We start from the raw sequence: 23,527 nt of genomic DNA, 5'->3' as shown, positions 1-23,527 counted from the left end.
CAGCAACCCAAGGCGGCGTGAGGTGGTGGGTGTGACGAGTCAGTGGGGTTCCCCTCTGCAGTGGGGCGTCCGCGAGCTGGTGCTCTGGCAAACCATGCTGCCCTCTGGTGGCCGCCACCTGCCGCAGCTCCGGGGGTCTCTGCATCCCAGCGGGGGTGGAGCGGCCCTCTCCTCGGGTCCCTGAGTGCCTGCCGCTGGGGATGCAGGCGACCTGGGCGGTGAGTGGACCTCAGGCCCTGTGGAGAAGACAGACATACACACACACAAATGGGGAGGATGGTGTCTTCTAGCTTGGGCAGGCCTGGCGGTGGCCTCCACAGTCCCTGGGCTCGTGCGGGCTCTGTCCCATGGTTGGGGGTGGTTAGGGACCCCCAGTTCCATCCGAGTTCCCTGGCCTGGACCCACTGTTGCCAGGAAGTGTTAACTACCCTCCACGGCTCACACCCGCGCTGCTCGCTCTTCCCACAGATACCACCAGAGGGCGTCCGCGAGGCGTGCTGGATCCCAGAGACGCCACCACCAGCCTTACAGTCCTGCTGCCCTGGGGGGCATCGGGATCGTGGGCATTGTGGGGGTCTGGGCCCGCTCACTGGTGGGAGCCCTCGCCGAGGGGGTCCTCCAGCCTCTGACGGTCTCTGCTGCACCATCCTGGGTGGAGGACGTGTGTGTGCAGTCTGGGATATGGGCATGGCCTGGAGTTCCAGGGGCTCTAGGTACAGAACTGGAAGTCATCAGGTGCAGGCTCAGATGGGCCCAGGCCCGGAGGGTTGGGTGGGGGACACACCCGGCTGTGGCGTCGTTGGGGAGGCCTTTGCACACACTGGAGCACTCCTCTGGACTCAGTGGGCTGACATCTGCTTGGTGTGCAGAACCTCCTTGGAATTCTGACGCCCAGGACACACCCTTCCTGATTCCCAGACCTGGTGGGTGCTCCCGGGTGCTCCCGGCTGCTGTCCCAGGGCCTGAGCTCCTCCTGCCCTTCCTGCCTGCTCAGCGGCCCTGCCCTTCCCGCACTGACTCGGGGCTGGCCTGTGCGACCAACGGGAGATGGGCACGTGTGACTCCAGAGGCTCAATGATAAACGAGCTCCCCAGAATCGCTCAACCTGGAGGGGAGGGACCAGGGCCACCTGAGCCCCCAGGGATACCCAGCCGATAGGAACTCCTGACACCCCCCATCTGCCCCCGAGAAAGGCCCGGTGGCGACTGGCGGGTCGGACTGCCTGTCCGAGCTGACTTGCCTCGCAGCCTAGTTAACCAACGCCCAGCTAATACCCAAAGAAAATCTGTCATCACGTAAGTAACATGATTGTGTCACTGGAAATCGGGAGCGAGAGAAACAAGCACTGTCACTGCTCCCTGGCCCACAAGCCTGCGCTCCCCAAGTCTGGCTTCCTCTTCTTGTTCGGCTCATGGTGGCTCCCTCACATGCCCTGGTGGCAGTCTGCGGTGGGGCCTTGGGGTGCAGGACGTGTATTTGGGGTGATGCCCAGGGCCTTCTGAGAAGTGTTCAGATGCTGCTGCGAAGACTTGTCGCAGACCGGAGGCTGGGGTGTGTGCCCACTGGTGAGGCCTGTCCCGGGGTGCTAACGCCTTCAAGGCTAGGTGCCCGTGGGGGGTCAGGCGCTGTCGGGGTGCGCTCAGAATGGGCCCCTGGGGCTGAAACGGCAGGGGCAGAGGGGTGTGACACGGCCACCGGGGTCGTTCCCGAGGCCCTTCTCTTGTTCCACGCCTATACCTCGTACCTGCGTAGAACTTCCGCTCTTCCCTGCCTCGACTTTGAACCACGCGCTCTTTGAGGATGGCCCTAAAAGGACAGTCCTAAGAACATTTACTGAGCACCTGCTCAGGACCAGACAGAGCTAACCTGGCACTAACCAGGCCGGTCATCTCTGAGGCGGGAGCGATCGCTGTGGCCTCACTCTCTGGATAAGGAAACTGAGGCTAGGAGAGGTTAAGCAACACAGCCCGCTGGTGGAGGCTCACACGCGAAGGCCAGTGTCCCCAGCGTACCTGCGGTCCACATGGCTGGCGCTCGTCCCTTCCTTGCGGCCCTGCTGCTTCTGGGGCCAAGCCTGCTGGGCTGGAGGCTGCTTTCTGGAAATCCACTTAGCACTGACCTCATCTTTGTCCTCCTCCGAGCTAATCTGCTAATCCTGCCCACCCCGTGGGCCCCTGCACAGTCTGTCTCCCCCTAATCCATCTCTGAGGGGGGGCCTCCTTTCCACTGCGCTTGGGGTGAGGGGGTTGGTGGGGATGGGATCTTCTGCATTCAGCACTTCCCGATTCCAGGGAGGATTCTGGAGCCTGGAATTCAGGCCTGGAGTGTGAATCTGTGTGTCCCTTGCTCAGCCATCACCTGCCTTCCAGGGGTCCCTGTGGCTGCTGAGGGTGGGCAGCTGGGGGCGGGCAGCCTCCCCAAGAGGTGGTACCAGAACAAGCTTCCAACCTGGGAGGAGCATTGGTGGTTCAGTGGTAGAATTCTCGCCTGCCAACCTGGAAGGAGAGGCTGGGCATTTGGCTGGGCGGAGGGCAGGGGGCACCCATGGACTGGTGTGGGGGGAGACTTGAGACTTGCTTCTGTGCCTACCTCTCTGGCCTTGTGCCTAGCCACGAGCTCCCTAGGAAGTGCTGATCCAGAAGGGGACCCCCTCACCAGTCCCCAAGGGGCATCTCAAAAGTCTCCCCAGGGGCTGGCTGGTGGCCGAAATGACCCGGCCCACGTAGCACAGGGAGACAGGGGAGTGTTGGGCCTCACTTCTCTCAGGCACCTCTGCGTGGGGGCCCGCCCTGGAGTGTGTGAGGTCCCCATGGCCCTGATGACCACCTCTAGGAGCTCACTTCCAGGGGGCCCCCGTACATGAGACCCCAATGCAGCCGCTGGGTGACTGCTGTGCAGGCCCCATCCTTCCGGAAACCCCTCCCGCGGATCTGGGGCTCAGCCCCAGGACAAGTGGGTAAGTCGAGGCACCTGTAAGTTTCGTAAAACTGTTGGCCTCCGGACCTCTCCCGAGCTCGGGGGCCCCTCCCCCTCCGTCCTCACTGCCCCCTCCATCCTCCCCCCGGGGCTCAAAGGAGCCTTGACTGCCGCAGTACATCCACACTCCCAGCCTTTGGTAGCCTGCCCCCGCCAGGGCCCAAGGTCAGACCCCGGACCGCCCCCATGGCCACGCCCCCAGACCCTTTCCGTCTGGGCGGGGCCTCCGGGGCTCGCGCGCGCGCGCGACTGCAGCGTGGGTAGCGTTCCCATTGGGCCGCGCCGCCCACGTGACCCGACGGCGCGGCCCGCGCTCCCGAGGCCGGGGCCGCGCCTACGCGCGCCGGGCCACGTGCACGCGCGCCCCCCTGCCTCCGCCCGTCGAGCCGGCGCCGGGACCGCCAGGTCAGTCTCCTCGGCGCGCGCTCGGCGCGGGCGCGTGGCACGGGAGCGTGGGGCCGTGGGCGCGCAGGCGGAGCGTGGCCGCCTCTTGCGCTGGGCGCGTCCCGGGACCCCGCGGCCTGGCTTGGCCGCTGCTGCTGCTGCTGCTGCGGGAACGCGGGCCTGGGCGCGGCCACGTGCAGGGCGCTGGAGGCCGGGCTCGGGGCCCAGCCCGTCGTTCCCCCCTTCCCCGGGGGCGCGCAGCGGGACGACCCCGGCCGGAAGAGCTGAGCCCGCTCCCGTGTCTGGGGGGGGCGCGTGACCCCGTCCCCAGGTTGTCATCCCGAAGTTGCGGCTCGGGGGTCTGGTGCGGCCCCGGTCCCTACTCCGCTTCTTCATCGGCGTGGTCCGGGGGAACCTGGTCTTATCAGAACCCCAGGGGCTTCCCTGTCCTGCGGTAGGACGGGGAGGGCAGCCGATGTCTCCAGCCGATGTCCCCGGAGGCTGAGCTCTGTGGCCCAGCTCAGACCCTTGCCGGGGCTGGTAGCCTGGCAGTGCCTCCCCGAGCCCTGGCCCCGCTGCGGAGCCGCGTGGGCAGCCTCGCCCCAGTGTCGCCGGGATTTCACAGGTGGCTCCGCACACGCGCCCGGGGCTCCGCTGGGCAGCTTCGGCTGGGACGGGTGGTGTGCCCAGCTGCGAGCCGGCAGAGCGCAGCGCCTGTGTCGTGTGGTGACCTCTCAGGCCGGCCTCTGGCCCGTTGGTTCTGGGAGAGCGGGCCTGAGGGTGGCAGGGGGTCCAGGCCAGCAGGTCACAGTGCCCGTGGCCACCCCAGCCTCTTCGCCAGGCCCTGCGCCTCGTCTCCTGGCCTGCGGGCTCTGTGGTCAGCTCTGCACCTGTAGTGGGTTCTGGGCCGGAGCAGCCTGGGGGTGGGGACCAGATGGGGTCCGTGGAGGGACCTGTGCTCTTCTTGCCCAGCGGCCTCTTCAGAGCTCTGTGCAGGTGACCTCATGCCCTCCCGTGAGGTTATTAACCCCATTTCTCAGATGAGGAGACCGAGGCCCGGTGCGGTGGAGTCAGGTCTATTTCCCCTGCAGATCTAACCAGGGCCTTGGTTTGCCCATCTGTGAAGTGGGTGCTGTTTGGCCCACCCTGCAGGCTGCTGTAAGGAGGCAACTGGAGAGGCTGAGTCTGGGCCTGAGGTTGGCATGGGCGTGTCTCCACGGCCCCTCCTCCCGGGCACTCTTCAGGGAGAGAGGCTGCTCCTCAAATGTCCCCGGGACGACCACTGCACCCCGTAATTGTTTGCTCAGCACTTACTCTGTGCTAGGCCCCGTGCTGGGATCGGGTGGATGTCGGGGGTGAGCCTCAGGACTCCACTGGCTGGAGGGGGACAGGGCAGGGCGTGTGCCCCCCCAAGTGCTCAGGGTGGTGGAAGAAGATGCCGGTGGTGAACAGATGGGACCTCCAGGCCGTCTCCTTGGCTTGCCGGCTCCTCCTTGCCCTTGCTGTCCTCCAGGACACCTTCCCTGACCTGTGGGATGGGGCTGGGGGCTCCAGAGAGTCTCCTCTGTCTCCTCCGTTCCAGCTTGACTTCCCGCCCACGTGGCTGGGAAGAGGTGTGCACCATCGGTCTTGACCAAGCTGGTGTGAGCCCGTCCTGCTCCCCAGTGGGGTGCACTGGCAGCACACAGGCCTGTGCTAGGGGCCTTGGGGACTCACATCCAGATGGGGACACTGTGCCTCACTGGCTCGTGGACCCGAGCAAGAGGGCACGGGCATGTCCAGGCAGCATTTGGCTGGAGGGGCAGAGCCGGGAGCTGCTGGGGCTGTGGCTCCAGCGATGGGTGATGGTTTCCCAGAGACCTTGAACTTGCCGGTTACCCAGAGGCTCCAAACCTCACTGTAGGCAGTTACCACACGGTGCACCGGGGCTTCTCCCTGCTGCCTGGCCCTACCCTGTGCCCTCCGTCTGGGATGGCCTCTCCACCAGCTGCCTGGCATCCTGCCTTCACCCGGCCTCCCTCGCTGCTGTCACCTGCTCCCTGGAGTCCCCGCTATGCTGTACTGCCTGTTAGGGCTTTTCTCAGGGCCCGTGGGTACAACAGGGAAGGCGGAGCTAGTCAGGAGGGCCTGGATTTAGTTGCTTCCCAGGTACCATTGCGTCAGCCCTCAGTTTCTGCATCTGTAGAATGGGAGCAAGGAGGTGTGGGGTCAGTCATGCGGGTGGACCCCATCCTGGCACTCAGAAGGTGCACGGGGAACACTTCCCTCCTTCCAACCTGGACCAGAGCCATGGCCCTGGGCCTTCTTGTCGGGGGTAGGAGGGTTCTCATCACCTCACCCTTGGGGGGCAGGATCTCATTACCCGGGGGTGCCCCTCCACAGGGCCGGCAACTTTAGGGTCCCCGGGTGGTTTGGGATCCGGGTCAAAGCAGCCAGTCAGGCCTTCCTGTCTCCCTGGGCCAGCAAACTGGGGAACCTACTGTGAGCCAGGCCCTGAGAGGCTGTGAGCAGGACTGCCCAAGCTGGCAGTCACACGTGCAAGGTGACACTCGCAGATGTGCTAGGAAGACGTTGGATAGGGGTGAGGGCTGGCAGGTGGTGGGGAGGGGGCCCCAGGAAGGCCCGGTGTCAGCCGTCAGACCTGCGCCCACCAGACTCATCTCCCGTTGGAGGTCCCCAGGCCTCCAACACTGCCAACCCCTCTCTGTCCTGGGTCTTCTGGCCGCCACCATTATGGTGCTCCTCCTGGGTGCCTGGCCTGAGCGTGGTGGGGTCTTGCATGGAGGCAGGACCGTGGAACGTCACCACAGGCCAGCAGCGGGGAGGGCTGTGTCCCATGCTCAGGAACTGTCTGCTGGGGGAGGGGCTGGGCTGGGAAGTTGGCTTCAGGGCCCCACTCTCTTGCTGGGTGACCCTTGGGGTGGGCGTCAGTGCCGTAGTCTCCCAGCAAATGAGGGCTGGACCCGATCAGGGTCTGTCGGTGGGTCATCACCCCGAGTCACTAGGTGCTCTCTGTGGGGCACACACATGCCCCTCAGGATGTCTGGTGCCCCGAGCAGGCACTGTTGCTGGTGTGGGCAGACGGAAGGTGGGGAACCGGCCTCGCTCAGGTTCGGGGGAGCCGCGGAGTGTTCTAGAGCAGGGGTGGTGGGGTGGAGCGGAGCCTCGAGGGTCCGACTTCCCTGGGATATGGTCCTAGAGGTGGGAGCATCAGGAGGACGGCTCCCACCGTAGGGGTCTGGGGTCTTGAGTGCTTAGCCGGGGGCTGATGTGCTGGGATGCAGCTCTGAGCCCAGGATGTCAGGAGACGTGCTGCCGCAGGCCTCCGCAGCGTCCAGGCACGGCTACCGGAGCACATGTAGTCCAGGACAGGTCACAGGCTTCGGACCAGTTCTGGTTCTCCTTAGGGGTCTCAGTTTCCCCTTCTGCAGACGGGGGGGGCTCTGACCTGCCGCTCCACCGTCCCCACAGCCCTTCCCGGGAGCGGCAGGAGCCCGTTCCCACGGCCTCTGTGGCCGCAGAGACCCCAAAGCCGGGGCTGGCCCAGCCAGTGGAGGCGGGCTGACAGGCGGGCGGCCCTGCCCTGTCCCCTTCCCATGGGGACTGGTGCTCCCAGCCGCTCTCCCAGCCCTGCGGCCCCTCTTGTGACTCAGGCTTCCCAGAAGAGGCACGGGAGGGCACCAAGGATTCCCCTCCCGCCACCCGCCCAGGGTTCCCCCGCTGCCTGCCTGTCCCATCCCTGCCCCGTGGCTACACGTGGTGGGCTTGACCTCTTCTGTGTCGCCCCGCCCCCAGAGGGCGCTCCTTTCTGATGGTGCCCCCCCATCATCTGCTGGTGTGGGGACCCCGGCCCCCTCCTCACGCTCTTGCCCGGACCAGGGCCTGCCAAAGCAAACATTTCCCCGCTTTCATCTCCCTGCAGTGCTCAGCCGCGCCGCTCCTCTCGGGCTGCTCTCTGGCCGGCTGCCCAGTGGCCCGTCTGCTGGGAATGGCCACGCAGAACTCAGGGGCTGTCTGGGGGTGCCCGGGGCGCTCCACGGTAACCTCGCTGTCCTCTCCACCCCTCCGCATGGTTTGAAGGAGCCCAGAGCCATGGTCCCAGCTCTGCTGGTCTCTCTGGTGACCCGCGCTTGCCTCTGGACTTCCTGGGCCTCAGTTTACTTGTCTGGAGAATGGGGCGCTTGGAGCACAGTGTGGCCCTCACAGCAGACCGGACGGGAGGTCAGGCCTTGGTGGGGAAGCTCCAGCCGGCCAAGCCGCCCAAGCCCCGCTGCTGCTTCCCGCTCCGCGTCTGCTCTGTGCGACTGGGTCACGCCAGGCTCTCCGCTCGCCCTCGCCAGGGGCCTGGGACCTGGGGGAGAGTGGCCTTTGGTGCCTTGGCTTCTCCATCTGGCATGCTGGACTCTCGGGGCCTGGGCGGGGTGGGCCGAGACAGCACCACCTGCCCTGGGGCTCACGTCTGGGGAGGGGTGACACTCAAACAGGTCCCTGACTTCGTCGTTGTGATTGAATCCAGATGTCGTGATGTTCCATATAAAACCCCACACAGCCCAGGTGATCTCTAACGGCGGTGGGCTCCGAGCTCCCGGGCATCTCAGCTTGACTTCGTGGGAGCCGACTGCTCTGCATCTCATTTGAAATGGGCCGCTTTCCTGATGGCCCCCACGGACCCAGGTCTCCGGGTCTGGACGGACCTGCTCGTGTTAGTCAGCGCCCACGCCCAGCACTTCATCTCGGCTGCTGCGATGTCGCTGGGGGATGCAAGCTACTGGCCTGGCCTCGCTTCCGCCTCCCCGTGCCCTGTGAGGGGCTGCCCAGGCCTGCACTGGCCCCTGGTGGGGAATGGGTAACGGCAGAGAGAGGTGGCCCTGACCCTGGGTGGGACGCGTGGGTGGGCAGGACAGCAGTCGCTTTCCTAGAGCGTGTGACCCTCCGAGTCTGAGGCTGTGGCAGATAGGTGGCGTCTGGCCCCGGGCGTGAAGGATGCGGGCATCACAGTAGGAGGGAGGGGCTCCCGGGGCTCCGGGCCGGAGTTAAAGTCGCTGGGGCAGCCGCATCATCAGCCACACTCCGGGCCCTCCTCACAGCCAGCTGCTTCCCCAGGTGGGGGCTGCGTGTTTGGGCTGGAGGACCCTGCTCAGGGCAGCAGTGTGGGAGGTGTGCTGGGAGGGAAGGTGGCCTTGGCGGGGCTTGTGTGGTCCTTGCAGAGTGGCATGGAGCCAGACTGTCTGTCCCTCATTTACAGACGGGGAGCCTCCCTGTGTGTGTGGGGCGTGGGGAGCGGACCCCATCCCGGCACGGCCACCAGCTTGCGCTCCCCTCCCTGGCTTTGGTTTTCCTTAGCTCTGAAGCGGGGCTGGGATGGCCTGCCCCCGCCCCCCGGTGGGGTGAGAGCCTGATACAGGGGCAAAGAGGAGGTCCTGCCTCAGGCCTTTGGTGTAACTCACCCGCCCGTGCCTCAGTTTACCCCTCTGTAAACGGGGGTAGGAACCCCTTTCGGGGGGATGTTGGGAAACGTAAGAGGGGCAGTGTGTTCAGGCAGCCTGAGGCGCACAGTGCGTGCCCTGCTCATGGGTGACACAGCCTCCCCCGCCCCCCGCACCGCTCTTCCTTGACCTCCACGGCTGGGATGTTCCCACGGCCGGGCAGCCGCAGGAAGCCATCTGGAGGCCTTGTTTTCCCTCCCCCCAGCCTCCCTGGCAGGAAGTCACCGGAAGGGCTGTCCCGTGGGGCCCCCAGGCCTGTGAGGACAGCCAGTGGCCAGGGGTCCCCGGTGGAGTGTAGGGGGCAGGGAGTGCAGGGATGGACTGGGGCGGAGCTGGGTGCTCCCAGGCCCCCTGCGGCATGTGGGCTGGAGTGTGGGTGGAGCTGTCCATCAAGTGTGTCCCTCTGTCTGTCCAGCCTGTTTGCTACTCCTTCCCCCTCCACGGGCCTCAGATGAGGCCCAGCATGGCCGTGGCCCACGAAGTCCCAGCCTCAGTCCTGGGTGGGCTGTGTGCTGGTTGGGGAGGGGTGTGGTGGAGGGAGCCGCAGGAGGGGCCCCTAACCCAGGAGACAGGGGTGCGGGGTGCAGGTGGAGGCTGTGGTCTCTGGGAGCGTGGCTAAGGGGGTGGCTGTTGGGAGGGAAACAGAAAGGTGGGCAGGGTCTGGGGGCATGGATGGTGACTGCAGTGGTGGGGGCGGCCCGAGACCCTGTTCTCCCCACCCTCTCCTTCGAGACCATTGGGTCAGCCGGCAGGTCTGGACATGCCTCCAGCAGGATCAGGGTCTGGGCTTCCGCCCCTTGGGACGTGCCCACTGCCTGGCCTGAGTGTGGCTGGCTGGGCCTGGGGACAGTTCCCACGGCCACTGCCAGCTGGGCCTGCCCAGCCTGAGGAAGGACGCTGACCCCAGCGGGCCCTTGGCTGCCTTGTGCCCGCCCGGCCTCCCGCCTTCAGGAGGAGCCTGGTGGGCTGGGGGTCCGATGGCCCTGCCTGGCCCGCCATGGGGAGCAAGGGGCACCCCCACCTGGTTTCTTCCTGTCTCCCCTGTGCTCTCACTGCGTTCCCTCCCCTTCCTTCCCCCGCACTTCGGCAGGCTCTGTCTGGGGTCTTGCGGGCGGGGTGAGCGTCTCCCAGACCCTTCCCTTCCCGTGAGGAAGTGAGCGTGAGAACCGGGGCTCTGGGCGGGCTCTGGGCTCCAGGAGCGCCACGGCCCGGAGGCGTGGCCATCAGCTGGTCCTGGGCGAGGCGGGATGTTCCAGCCGCGCCCGTGGGCTGAGGACAGGCGGTCGTGGGCCTGTCCCAGGAGGGTCACCGGCTGTTCCCGAGTGCCTCCTGCACGCCAGGCCCACTAGTCTGTGACCTAACCCCACAGCTGCCCTCCAGGTGTGGGCGGCTGGTTTGTAGAGCCCGGGCTGCCCCCTGGTCTGAGCGTTGCGGGCCTCGCCCCCTCCTGTGTGCTGAGGTACTAAAAAGTGTATAAAAGATGGTTTGCGGCGTCCGTGCCCAGGCCTGAGGGTGTGGAGGTGGGGGCTGGGGTCCTGGGGCCTGCTGAGAGGCCCTTACAATGGGAGAAGCTTGGACGGCTGTTGGGAGGAGGGGGTGCTGGGCCAGGAGTCCAGAACCTGGGGAGGCTGACCTGGGGACGGGGCTGGCCTCAGCTCTCCACGCCGTTCCTTCCTGGGTACAGCACACTCTGTTGACGGTGCAGGACAAGGTGGGGCTCTCCACTCACCTCCCTTCTGCAGGGGCTCCGCGTGGCCACTGCATCAAGGGTAGAAGATTCTAGATGGTGTGGGGCGATCTGCTTGGGCAAGGCTCCTTGATGGCTGAGAGCCTCTCGGTTGCTGGCGCTATTGATTTGTGGGCATCTGGCCCCAGGGTCCCTGCCAGGTTGCTGTGGCCAACTTTGTGGTCATGCCTGCCATGAGCTTTTTTCTCTACGAGCTCCCTTGGCCCCAGAGCACAGCCATGGACGGCGTCCACCCGGAGCTCAGTGTCTGTGAGCCGGTGACGGGGCCTCCGAGGAGGTGGGGTTGGGACGGGCAAGTGGAGCCAGGAGGGAGTCCCAGAGAGGTGGCAAAGGCCTGGCGACAGGATAGGATGCTGTGGGGACAGAGAGTGCTCCTGGCACAGGGCACGGCAAGGGCAAAGGACTGGAAGCGAGACCGTACAGGGCACGTCGCCGGGACAACAGGAGGGCAGGTGAGGCCAGAGCAGAGCGAGGAGGGGAGTGGGGGGACAGCAGCCGGTGGTGGGGCCTTCAGGGGCGAGGGGACTTGGGCTTTCCTTTGAAGTGGCATGGGTGTCATCAGGGGCTTCAACCCTGAAGGACTGTGTCAGCGTGGGTGACACCAGGTAGGGAGTGCGGGGTAGGGTCGGGGTACCCAGGACACCAGGGTGGGCGCTGGCTCTGGGCAGATGCTCCCCAAACTCTCGGTAACCTCAGGGGGCCCAGACACTGCTGTGTCACTTGTCACCATCCATGTGGACTCTCTTGCCCCTGTTGGGGGTTCTGGGGAGTTTCTGTTTCCTCCTCTTGTGCTTGATTCTGTGAACCCCTTGATCTGGGGTTGCAAAGACCTGCCTCTCCCTGCCTCTGCCCTGCAGTGGTTCTGAGAAGGGGGGGGCAGAGCCTGCCTTCCCCGGGGGCAGTTCCTGTGCTTCTCCTGCAGCCTGGGTCACCTTTCTGCTCCCCGCCCTCCTGGCCTTCACTCAGGCCGTGCCCTCCGCCCGACCCCCAGCCCGTTTGCCCTTCTCAGGGGGAGCTCTCAAGACTCGAGGGGGCCAGTGTGTCCTTCGCTGTCCTGCGGGGTGTGGTCCAGCTGCTGGTGTGGGCGGGCCCACGCGCACACGCCGTCTGTGGCTGGCCGGCATGGGGGCCCTCGCACAGGGGCTGGTGGTGTAGGGCGTCGTAGGGTGTCGCTCGTCTCTGCTCTCCCGTCCTATCCTGGTGCTGCTGCTGCGGGCTGGGGTTCGCCTCTGAACCAGCCTTGCCTCGATAACGAACCTGCAGGCTGTGCTCACTCGACGTGCGGTGGCCGTGTCTGTACCTTCTGAAGATGTTGTGATGAATCTTCCCCTTCCCTGAAGGCCAGCCCTGCCCAGCCAGCCGGGGACCCCGCAGGGCCCCCCTTACCTGCCTGGCTGCCGGGCCCTCTGTCCCTCCCCGGCCTGCTCAGCGCCCTCCGCAGCCCACTGCGCCCCTGCTGGACCCAGGAGGGGGCTGTCCAGGTGCTCCCCGCCACCCCTCGCCCCCAGGTTGCCACACCCACCCTCCTGACTGGACCCCCAGGCCCTGCCACCCCCCATACCCTGTCTGCCCCTCTCTGGGTTTTTTCTCACACTTGGGTGCACGAGGGACCCCATTGGTTCTGCTGGGGAGTGGGTAAGCCCCCCGCTTCTGTGGTACCCCTGGGTCCTGGAAGCACAGGTGCTTGTGGGTGTCCAGCCTTGCTGTCTGGGGCGCGCAGTCCCTGTGGGGGTCGGGGGACAGACGCGCGAGTGACCCAGCTGTCCGTGAGCTGAGCATGGTCTCCAGGTAGGGGAGCCATGAAAGGGGTGCAGACCTGACCCCGGGATAACACGCTTGACCCTCAGAAGCGTGATGTGGACATCGGGGAGCCACACCCCCAAGGCCATGTGGTGCGTGATTTCACGGACGTGGCAGGTCCGTGGAGATGTGCTCCGAAGTGGACGAGTGGCTGCCAGCAGCTGGGTGGGTGGCGGGGGCGGGGGTGTCCATGGGGGGCGGGGGAAGGGGTGTCGGTGAGGGGCGGGCGGCAGGGGGGGGGGGGTGTCCGTGGGGGGTGGGGGCGGGGGTGTCCGTGGGGGGCGGGGGCGGGGGCGGGGGTGTCGGTGGGGGGCGGGCGGCAGGGGTGGGGGGGTGTCCGTGGGGGGTGGGGGCGGGGGTGTCCGTGGGGGGCGGGGGCGGGGGCGGGGGTGTCGGTGGGGGGCGGGCGGCAGGGGTGGGGGGTGTCCGTGGGGGGTGGGGGCGGGGGTGTCGGTGGGGGGCGGGGCAGGCCCACAAGAGGTGTGGGGCTGCTTTTTGGGGTGATGGAAATGCTTTGGGCTTAGGTAGTGGTGATGATCACACAACACCGTGGAGATGCTAGAAAACGCCCAAGTGTCTGGTTTGAAATAGTTAAAACGGCCAATGTCACTGTCGGTGAATTTTATCTCAGGAAGGCCATGGAGCCTGCTCCCCGCGCCGCAGTCTGGCCTGCGCAGGTTCTCAGTTAAAGTCTGCAAAATAGGATTAGCCTGGCTCTGCCCCGGGGCGGCCGGCAGGGCTTAGAGGAGAGCGGGCTGCGGTGCTGGGACTGGCGGGCACTCAGCGAGCTCTGGAGCACGGCGTGGAGCCGGCCTTCCCCCGGGGCAGTGCCGGGTATTGGTGAGTCTGGTGGCGCGTGGGGCCGGCTTCGGACATGTCTCTCTTCTCGTGCAAAGTCTCCTGCCGTCCCTGCTTTGTGACTCCTCCACTCCCGATAGCCCTGTCTGGATGGGGGGTGGGCACTGTTGTGGGGCTCCTACTGCTGGGGGTCTGCATAGCACAGCTGGGTGCGGGCTCGGGGCTGTGCAGCCCCACACGGGCTCTGAACCCCTGGTCGTGCCCTGTCTGGGGCTCCTGGAGGAGCGGCTGAGGGGCCGGTCCCGTGAAGTGGACGGGATGCGGGCTCGGTCACTTTAAAGCAGGGGCTGGCTACAGCCCACAGCTAATCCCACCACCCTCACATGACCAACGTGAGGTCATGTGGCAGAGGATACGGGGTTGGGGGTTCAGGGTGGCTTGGCCTGGGCTCCGCCTCCGTCTCTGTGTGGTGGTCCCCGCACTGACAACCAGCTGGGCTCAGAGATGGGCCGAGCTGCACAGAAGAGCCGGAGGCAGGGAGGCCTGGCCAGGAGCCTCTCCCACCCTCGCAGCCGGGACCTGGGGCGTGGGGCTGACCCAACCCGGTGTTGCTGAGGTTCTGGGAGGGGCCGTCTTTGCTGGTGCCTGGTGTCCAAAACATTCTGGAAATGTGCTGCTGGCTGCCCAGCCCCCGCCCCCCCATCCCAGGTCATCGCATCTATTGAGGAATAAAGGCTCTGGGACGTTTTGCAGGAATAAAAGCCCCTCCGGTGTCCCAAGGAAACCCCTGGGGGAATCCCCATTCTGAATACGGGTCCTCCCACGGGGCTTAGAGTCCCGTCAGAGTCCCCCTGGGTATCTGGCACTGAAGAATCATTCCAGGGGCTCAGGCAAGGCTGCTTGGAAGGGAAGTGTCCTTCCAGATTCCAGGAGAACGGCCATCAGCAGCTCCATGAAGGAACAGCGTCTGGCGAACCCATCTTACAGATGAACAGACTGAGGCACAGAGACCCTCTGGGAGCCATCATGACCTGAGCAAGGGTGTGGGGCAGAGCCACACCGGGGTCTGGGTGATGGGAGGGAGCCCCTCCTGCTGGGCCCCTAGAGACCCCGCAGGGCCTGGGTTTGGGGAGGCCCCGCCCACCTCAGAGTCTCCTGCGCTCTGTGGGCCTCAGCTCCCATGGGTGGGATGGCCACGGGCACCCACGGGGTTGGACGTTGCAGGGTGGACACAGTGCTGGGACGGAGGCTGTGCGTGGTGGGCGTCACGCTGGCCTCCCTGGGGGGCTGGGTCGTCGAGCCATCCTGAGTGTGTGCGCAGGGTTCGAGCTGCTGAAGGGCAGGAAGCACCACTGTTGTTTCAGAGATGGCACACGGTTCTCCGTCCACTCAGGGGTCCAGCCCGGGGCTCGGCACCCGGCGACCGCTGGAGCTGCCAGTGGGGCCGACACGGAACTGAGACGGCGGCAGCGCTGGAAAGAGGAAAAGTAGCAGCGCGGGGCTCCCCACTGCCCTGGGGGGGCCTGTGGGCCCCTCTAGTGTGCGTCCTGGATGCAGCAACCTGCCCTTCTTGCGTGGGTTCTCTGGGGGCGCTGGGGGGCTGTGTCTCACTGCCAGGCCGGCCCAGAAATAGCCATGGCCTTCCGCACCCAGCTTGGCGGCGCCCAGGGCTGTGAGGCCTACGTGCGCCCGGCGGAGTCCTCCCGGGGCAGTGGGGCCGGTTATTTTGGATGTGGTCTCCCGAGGCCAGGTCAGAACTCTTTCCCGTGGCTCCTGAAGGCCCCTCTGACGCGCGTCCACCAGGGTCTTGGCCAGCAGCCCCGGCCACCTCCGTGATCTTTCCACCCCTTCCCGCCCGCCTGACCCCTGGCGGCCTGTGTGCTGGGTGGGGTGTGGCGGGGGCCTTGGAGATGGATGGAGGTGTTGGGTGATGGGGCTTCCTGGAGCCCTGAGATCTGTTGGAGGGCCCGGCCTCAGTGTCCGGATCAGGAGTTGTTTTAAGGGGAAAACACAGAGGCAGTGCCCACCCTGGGCTGGCTCAGCCTTTCATGGTTGTGGCCTTGGGCAAGTCACTGACTGTATGGCCAGAGCCTCAGTTTCCTTATCTGCGAAATGGGCTGATGGCTTCCTTCAACACTGCATGGAGGATGAATGTGGGGAGGGGTCTGCATGTACAGGGGTCCTGGAGCCTTCCCCTGTTCTGCACTCCTGGGCATGTCCCTCGGGTGTGTGGGGGTGGTGAGCTGAGCAGCGCCTGAGCGTGACCCGCATTCCAGCTGGGCTGCAGTCTCCTTTTCTGGCCCGGCTTCGGGTGTGGTGGTGAGCAGAAGCGGCTAGCACACCTTGATGCCCCAGGGTCCAGTCCCCCGGGGGCCACCGGCTTCTGGGGCAGCTGCTGGCCATGTCCTGCCATGGGTCCAGGGTGGCTGCACGGGTACAGGGGACCGGCTGCTCCATTTGTGGGCAGAGCCTCCTCCCCTGAGGGTACTGGGGGGTCCTATCCTGCTTCCTGGTTGGGACTGGGGCACAGCAGGTGCAGCGGGGAGGGGCTGTACCTCCTGTCTGGTGCCAGCTGTCTTCTGACACCCTAGATCTCCCCCAGGACCTCCTTCTCATCCCCCTCGGGGGTGCTGACCTTGCATGGTCCAGGGCCAGAGGACAAGCTAAAGCCGCTCCTCCAGGGGGAGGGGACTCAGACGGGCACAGCAAATGCCCCCCCCCCAGTACTGGGGGTGTTCTTAATGGAGCCTCCCCTCACATGGGTGCCCCACCCTGCCCCCCAGGCCATGGGACAACTCCGTGGGCACTGGGGGGGGCATGTTGGGGGGCAACTCTGGTTTTCCCACCTTGAGAGGGTCTGTTATATCCAAGTTGTGTGGACGACCGAAAGGCCCAGGGAGGAGAAAAGGTGGGCGTGGGGGCACAGGCAGCCACACGGAGGACTTTCTCAGCTGTCGGGGTATCCCAGTGCGCACCCCGTGGGGCCTCCAGTTGGTTCCGGGGGCAGGGACTTCCTCCTCTGGGAGGCCTATGCCACCACCCCGGTTCTGAGGACCCTAGGTGCCTTTTGCCCATTGAGGGTCCCTGTGTGTGTGTGTGTGTGTGTGTGTGGCATGGGAGGGGTTGGGCTCCACCTGGTAGACTGGGGAGGCCTGGGGCTCTCGGGATGGCAAGGACTGGGGGCCTCCTCTGGGCCTCCTGGGGCCTCTGCCTTCTTGGCAGGGGCTTGAGCCGGGGGCTTGGTGGGTACAAGGGCCTCTCGGGGGCCGTCGGCGCCAAGCGAATCCGTGAAGATCCTGGCTCTGCTGGGACGCTGTGCCCATTCTGGAGGCTCGGGGGCATGGTGCCAGGAGTCGGCACCAGCCCAGTGGGGCCCAGGGGAAAGCACTGGGGACCGTGGGTGCAGGCTAGGGCAGGCTTTCGAAGCTCTTCGTCCTGTTAGAATCGGAGCCTAGGAATTCCCAACACAACACCGTATACTCCAGAGTACTGGGCTGTAGGCTGGAAACCGCTGCCAGATAACCAGACCTCCGGGACTGGGGCTCTGCAAGGCAGGGAGGCTAAGGGCAGGAGATGACCCCTGGGGACAGGGGGGTGCAGCAGGGCCTGCAGAACCCTGCTTCTAGCCTCCCGGGGCTCACCTGACTGTGTGCCCGTGCACACTCAGTGGGGCCCCGTGGGGAGGGGGGATGCCTGGGAACCTGCCTTTCACCAACGGGGCAATATCGGACACGCAGATGAGTCCAGCTGTGTCCTTGCTAAGACAGGCGGGCTGGGGCCCAGGGAGGGGCAGTGATAGGCCCAGGGGCCACAGTGGGAGGGCTCTGACCCTCTGGGTACTAAGGCAGGACACCGGGTCTCCCCCTCTGTGCGAGGTCCCTGGCCATGTGAGACTTCTGTGGTCTGACTTGGGAGTCTGGGCAGAGTCCTTCCAGGCCCAGTGGGAGATGGGCTATGGACCAGAGAACAGAGATGATGTGGTGGGCCACTGAGCGGCATAGTGGCATAGGGGAACAGGGTCCCTACCCTCTTGGCACGGGCATCTGGTCTGGATAACCACCGTGTGCGCCTTGACAGAGCTGCCCCTGGGCTGCCACACGGCTTCTCAGTCACACTAGGTCCTGCTGAGCCGCTGGCTTGGCCAGTTGTCCTGTGCCGTCTCCTCAGCGGGTCTTGTGGTCCACTCGTGGACGCTGACCCTCTGAAGTCTCTACCCTCCCTTGGGGAGATCTGAAGGGGACTGGACGTGGCCCTGCCCTCCAGGGGTGGTCCGAGGTGCACATGGCCTCTGGGACTGGTCCAGAGAGGGGCGGGGAAGTGGAGGGATGGCTGTGGGGGGGAGGAGAGGTTCATGCGGTGGGGGTTGGGAGAGGTGGGAGGGAAGAGGGCAGCCAGATGGAGGCCAAGGCAGGGACAACGGACAAAGGACAAAGGCCCGGTGGCAGGTGTGTGAGTCACAGCACCTGGCAGAGGCTGCAGTAGATACAGCGGGCCAGCTGGGTGGCTAAGGAGGGCTCTGGGACCTGGCCAAGGCATGGGTCAAGGCCTGGACTCTGGGCCACTGGGAAGGGCCTCTGTCTGGGACGGGGTGGCCGGTGGGCAACTGGCAGGTGCCTGGTGGGAACCAGAGTGGGGAGCTGTCTATGGGCAGATGTCGGGACAGGCTGGTGGGGTAATGGGGCCACCGTTCCGGGGGCCAAGGTATGGAGGCTTTTCCTGCAGCTTGGGATTGCCCCCGCTGCTCACCTGGTGGGGAGCAGGCCCGAGCAGGGACTTCTGTGACCTCTCCGGGCAGGGCTGGCCTGGGCTACACCCCCACCCCCATCCAGGGTCTGGGGAGAGGGCTTCATCCTTCTGGTGCCATCCCCACTAGGGTAGCATCCTACCCTAGGGTACCCCACTAGGGTAGCCCCGGCTGGGGTGTGGTGGGCTCACTGGCCTGTTAGCCGGCTTCCTTGGCTTCCTTGTGGGGGAAATGGACAACAGAAGACCTGAGGGCTGGGCTCACGGGGGCCCTGGGGAAGTGTGGGCAGCTCTCCGGACCCCGAGAGCAGTCTGGGGAGGGCCCTGGGGGCTGCTGAGGTTGGGAGCAGCCTAGAGAGGGCTAGGTTGTTTCTGTGTGGGTGGGTTGGGGAGGTAGGGGTGCAGTGAGTGCCCCCTCAGCAAGGGAAGGGTCCTGGAACCCTCTTCCCAACCTGCAGCAGGCAGTGGGGAGACAGGCCAGAGAACTGGGGAGCCCCAGGCTGTCCCCCTGACCCTCCACTCTGCCGGCTGCCAGGCTGGGCTGCCAGGCTGGGCTTCAGGGCCTCAGAGAGATCTCCAGGCTGGCTCTGTGCCCACTCCTCCAGCCCCTCCTGGCCCCCTCGCCTGCTCCTTCCCTTCCCCCCTCCCCCTGCTCTGGCTGCCTTTGGATACAGGGCCCTGGGGACTGTCCTGCCTCCTGCAGCCCAGAGTCAGGCCCTGTGGGGGAGGGTGGTTTCTCCTGCCCACTGCTTCCTGGGACCAGGGTGCTCGCCTCAACCTCAGATCCCTGTCCCAGCCCCACTCCCCTGATTCCAGGCAGCCCTGGGAGGGGGGAGTGCAGTGGGAGCCAAAGGCTGGCTGGCGGGATCCTTCTGGGGCTGCCCCGGCGTGCCCCCGCCTCCCTCCCGGCACAGTTTACCCGGCATCAGGGGCCTTTGACGCGGGAGGGCGGGCAGCCGGGCGGGGATAAAGCTGGGCGGGGGCGCGGCGCCCCAGGACTCCGGGACCAGGAAGGCGGGTGAGTGACCGCGGGCTCCCTGCAGCTCCTCCGTCTGGTGGGGAAGGTGGGGCTGGCGGAGGCCTGGGTGTGGCCATCCCTGGGGCAGACCTCAGAGCGGGCCGGCAGGGGTTCCCAGGCCTTTCTGCTCACACTCAGGTCAGCTGGAGCCTCAGTAGCTTCCTCTGTGGAAGTAGGGGCGGGTGGCCCAGGGATGGACGCTTCTCCTTCCAGAGCCCGAGCTGTCCCGTATTGCTGTGCGCCCGGCCCGTGGCTCAGAGGAGGGTCCCTGGAACTGCTGGTCGGCTGCGCTGTGGAGGGGCAACGATTTGTGGGGGGGGGGTGTCCCGGCCTGATTCTTCTGTCCCCTCAGGGGAAGGGGGAGGGATATGCAGGGCCCCACTGTGCTCACACAGTTGATCATTTATTGTTGGCAGGGGAATGAAGGGGGTCCTGTGGGTCGTCACACCGTGACCATGACAGCTGGTGTGAGTGGGGCCCGTCCCGGGTCACCTGGTCATCAGGGGTCCTTGAGGTGCTGGGGGCTGACCCTCTGGCCAGGGAGCTGCTGGGACCTGGGCCCGGCCTGGCCACTTGCTGAGATGCTGACTGTGACCACACGCTCTGCCGCTCGGGGTGGGGCCGGGGGGGCACCTGCAGACCCACTTCCTCCTTTGGATTTTATAGCAGCCTGGAGCCGGGGTGGGGGCGGGGTGGCGGTTGTGCTAAACTCCCCTGGTACAACAGGGATCAGTGGAGCTTCAGGGCTGCGGAGACCCCTCCCCAGCTAGTAAATGGAGGCGCTTAGGGTCCGTTGGATCCCCGGAGTCTTTAGCCTGAAAGCGGCTTTTCTGCAGGTGGTAACTGCCAGTGCCATTATTAACGTCACTGGCTGCTGCCTTGGGTTTGAGTGACACCTCTTGAGGCGTTTGGAAGTATCTGTGGCTTTCTAGGTTGGGTCACAATTGTGTGCAAAGCAGGAGTTGCTGGGCTCTGAGTTGAGGGCCTGGTGCCCCTCCTGGGGCACGCTGTGGGGGGCGGGGTGGTGGTGGTATTCGCGGCCGGGCCTCTGGGCATCGACTTTGGCTGCTCCGAAGGCCTCGTGATTCATTGGGTGGAAGGGAAGAAGGAGCCCCAGGCTCAGCAGCGGGACGCCAGGTTTCTGGCGGCTCTGCTCTGAGTCTGTCTGGCCTCCGTGGAAAACGGGGTCCTGGTCTTTGGCTTCATGTGGGGGTGTGTGCAGAGCTGGGGGTGACGGGGACATGGGGTGGGAAGTGGTTTCCAGAGTGGCAGCAGGAACAGGTGCTGGTGAGTCTGATGCCTTTCCCAGGTGGGGCCCTTGCCGTGTCCGTAGGGTGGGGCCCGCATCTCGGCCCAAAGGCCACCGTTCCGGAGAGCCACCCCCCAGTCTTGTTTCTGTCTGTGCAGTCCATTGCCTGACCCCCACCCCAGATGGTGGGTTCCCTGAGGATCGGGTCATGAGGGTTCACTCACCTTTGGCCCCCAGTGCTCTCAGCATGGGGCCTGGAGCAGAGAGGATGCTGGGTAGGTACACAGAGGAATGAAAACTCAATGGGCAAGATCCCAGCAGTGAGGGCATCCAGGAGGACTTCCTGGTGGGGGGGATGAGGAGAGTCTGGGGGCATTCTGGACACAGACGAGAGGGTGACTGGAGGCATGGATCCTACAGGCCCCCCTCTGCCTCCTCCTACTCTTAAGCTGAGGGTAGGAGGGACGGGACCAGTGGGTCAGGCTGGAAAGTCAGAGCTTGGCTTGGGGCCATGGGGAGCCGCAGGCGGTGTGTGAGCCGCAGCAGCGTGGGGCCATCATTGTATGTCCAGGTCTCGACGAAGGGGACTGGAGTGCTCACCAGGTGGGTGTGTGGAGAACGTGGGCCCTTGGTCCTGGGTTGGGTCTGGGGCTGGCGGTGGCACGTGCACTCATGGAAATGCCCACTTAGCTGCCCTCTGTGTCTCTCAATGCCCACCGTGGTGGGGAGAGCGGGCTGGCTGGTTAGAGGAGAGGAAGGGACACCCCTGGGATCTCCATCCCCTGATGGGGGAGCAGGGTGTGTGGGTGTCCTTCAAGGGCAACCCTGTGTCCCTCAGTTTGTGTCTCAGGTGGGGTCCTGAGCTCTCTGGGGGTCTTGGGGTACAGGAACCCGAGATTGGGGAGGGAAGGGCAGTCCACGCTCTGGGGTGGGATCCCTGGTCTGTGTGCTTCTCAGGACGGAATCTGTATTCCTGACATCATCCCCAGAGGGCAGCCACTGTCCTTCTCCCTCCTTGCAGATGAGAGGACAGTAACAGCCTGTGGTCACCGGTCAGTGACACCTCACCTCGCAGTCTGAACTGGAGACTGAGGAAACGGGCTGCATGGGGTACCCGGGTGGGCGGGCGGTGGAAGGAAGTGCATGGTCAAGGCCGGGTGCAGGAGGGCCCAGGGGGCGGCCGCTGCTGTGTGGGGGTCGGGGGGAGCTCTGGGGGAGGCAGTGCTCCCGCTGGCAAGAGAGCTAGCAGGGTGAAGCTGGAGCCCTTGTTCACCAGCCTTGGGGGTGGTCCAGGTGTGACCCAGGCAGCCTGGGGATGGGTGGTGCCAGGAAATGCTCCTGTATGTGGCAGCTTAGGAAACTGAGGCACAGGGTGGCATGAGGGGCAGGGTGACCCCTGGCTCAGTAGCACTGCCTGCGTGTGGGGTACCCGTGGGGGCTGTCTGGGAGGTGGCTTCCCAGGGCAGGGGGCGGAGGGGTGGCTGGCAGCCCCATCTGGGGGGCTTGCTCCGGTGATTGCTTTCCTGGCATCTCTGGGCTCAGCCCCGTGCCAGGCGTGGGAGGGCTCGGTACTCGTAAAGGGGCTGCACACGCCTGGTTCTCCTTCCCGTTTGGTGGGAGTCCTGAGGTCTGGAGCGGGAGTGGGCACACAGGTGGCCGAAGGCTCCCAGAGCCAGTGCTGAGGCTGGGGTGGCGGTGCTGCCCTAGTCGGTGGTGGTGGGTGGGTGGTGGGGCTTCCGACAGAGGGGGCTGTCCGGGAGGTACAGTCCACACGCTGTGGCCCATGTGTCACCATCGGGTGTCACCGGCAGCCTGGCCAGCAGGAAGGGCTTGCTGGGGCTGGGGGCAGGGTAGACGCCCTAGAAGAAGGGGCACCTGTCAGGCACTTGGCCCCACTGTCCCACAGCCACAGAGGGGTTCCAGCCTTCATCTCCTACTGTCCCTTTGTCCTCTTGACACCCCAGCAAGGCAAGCCTCGTCGTGTCTGGTCACAGGCCGTGCTGCGTGCACCCCGGTCCCTGAGCCCGAGTCCTGGCCCTGGCCGTCCCGGCTTGGTGCTGCCCTGTGAGCAGCTCTGGCACCTGTGCCTGCTGTCCCTCCTGTGCTCACTCCTCCTGCCCTGCGTGACCCTGCTGCAGGCGCCCCTGAGGGGAGGGCCTGGGCCCCGACAGGTGAGGCAGGGTGGGGCGGACAGCAGGGCGGAGAGAAACCCTTTACTTCTGGTGCCTGCTGGGCGAGTGCTTTCCGGGCCGGGGGTGCTCAGGCTAGGCCTGGCTGGCTCCCTATGGCCACTGGGTCCAGGAGACCTGGGTCCAGGAGACACCTGCTGCCCGCCCAGCCGCGCTGTACCTGCCACTAATGACAGCTGGTGGGGAGCCCCGTGGCCTCACCCACGCTCTCAGCGTGCCCGCCCACGTGCCCGTGGGTCTCCGGTGGGGCTGTGGCCTGTCCTGGCAGCGCTGGTGGCTGACAGCCCTCGAGGGTGACCTTGGGGGTGGGTGCTCGGTTTGGGGAGTCAGCACCACGCCCCCCCCCGGGGCACTCGTAAAGCCACAGGTGTGGCGAGGCGGCCGGAGCGGCCCAAGGGGCAGCTGCTGTGCTTCGGGGGTGCTGCTCGCGGCGCGGGCCTCCACTCCGAGATCCCGGTGGGCGGAACAGGTGCCCGCCCCAGTGCAAACCGAGGCCCGCTCCCCCCAGCTCCGCTTGCAGGTCGTAGCCTGGGTGCCCCGTGACTGGCTGGGAGCTGGCATCAGCTCGGAAGGTGGCTTTCCTCCCTGGTGGCATCTCCATTGGCAGGGGAGGCCACGTGCCCCAGAGAGGGCAAGCCCTGGCCCCAGGTCGCCCAGGGAGTCAGGGCAGCCAGTCAAGCCCTGATGAGATTCCAGGCACCTGCAGCGCGCTGGGCTCCGCACTGGGCTCCGCGCTGGGCTCCATACTGGGCTCCGCGCTGGCCGGCCGCTTCAGGAAAGCCTCCCCCGATCACCTGACCCTCCAGCGGGGCTGCCCGCTGCACTGGCTTAATCTGCTTGGAAGTCTTCCTCCTGCCGGTGCCCACCCCAGCTGCGGGCACTCAGCAGGCCCTGGGGGGGCCCCAATTACTCAGGGAGCTGCCTGCAGGGAGGGGTCGCACACCCGTCCCTGCAGGTGTGCGAGCTGAGGGACTGGGTGGCGGAGGTGACCTTCGAGTTCCTCTGGACCTCAGGGGTGAGATCCCGTGATGGGTTCTGGACATTTCCCAGATCTGGACCTCTGCCCAGAACGTTGGGTCATTTGTTCCTTCCATAAACAAGTGGGGAGCCCTTCTGGTGCCAGGCCCCGTGCGGAGG

Source organism: Lutra lutra, chromosome 4 (assembly GCF_902655055.1).
Source record: "Lutra lutra chromosome 4, mLutLut1.2, whole genome shotgun sequence".
Lineage (NCBI taxonomy): Eukaryota > Metazoa > Chordata > Mammalia > Carnivora > Mustelidae > Lutra > Lutra lutra.
The sequence above is the reverse complement of the archived record's forward strand: the minus strand, read 5'-3'. Positions refer to the sequence as shown.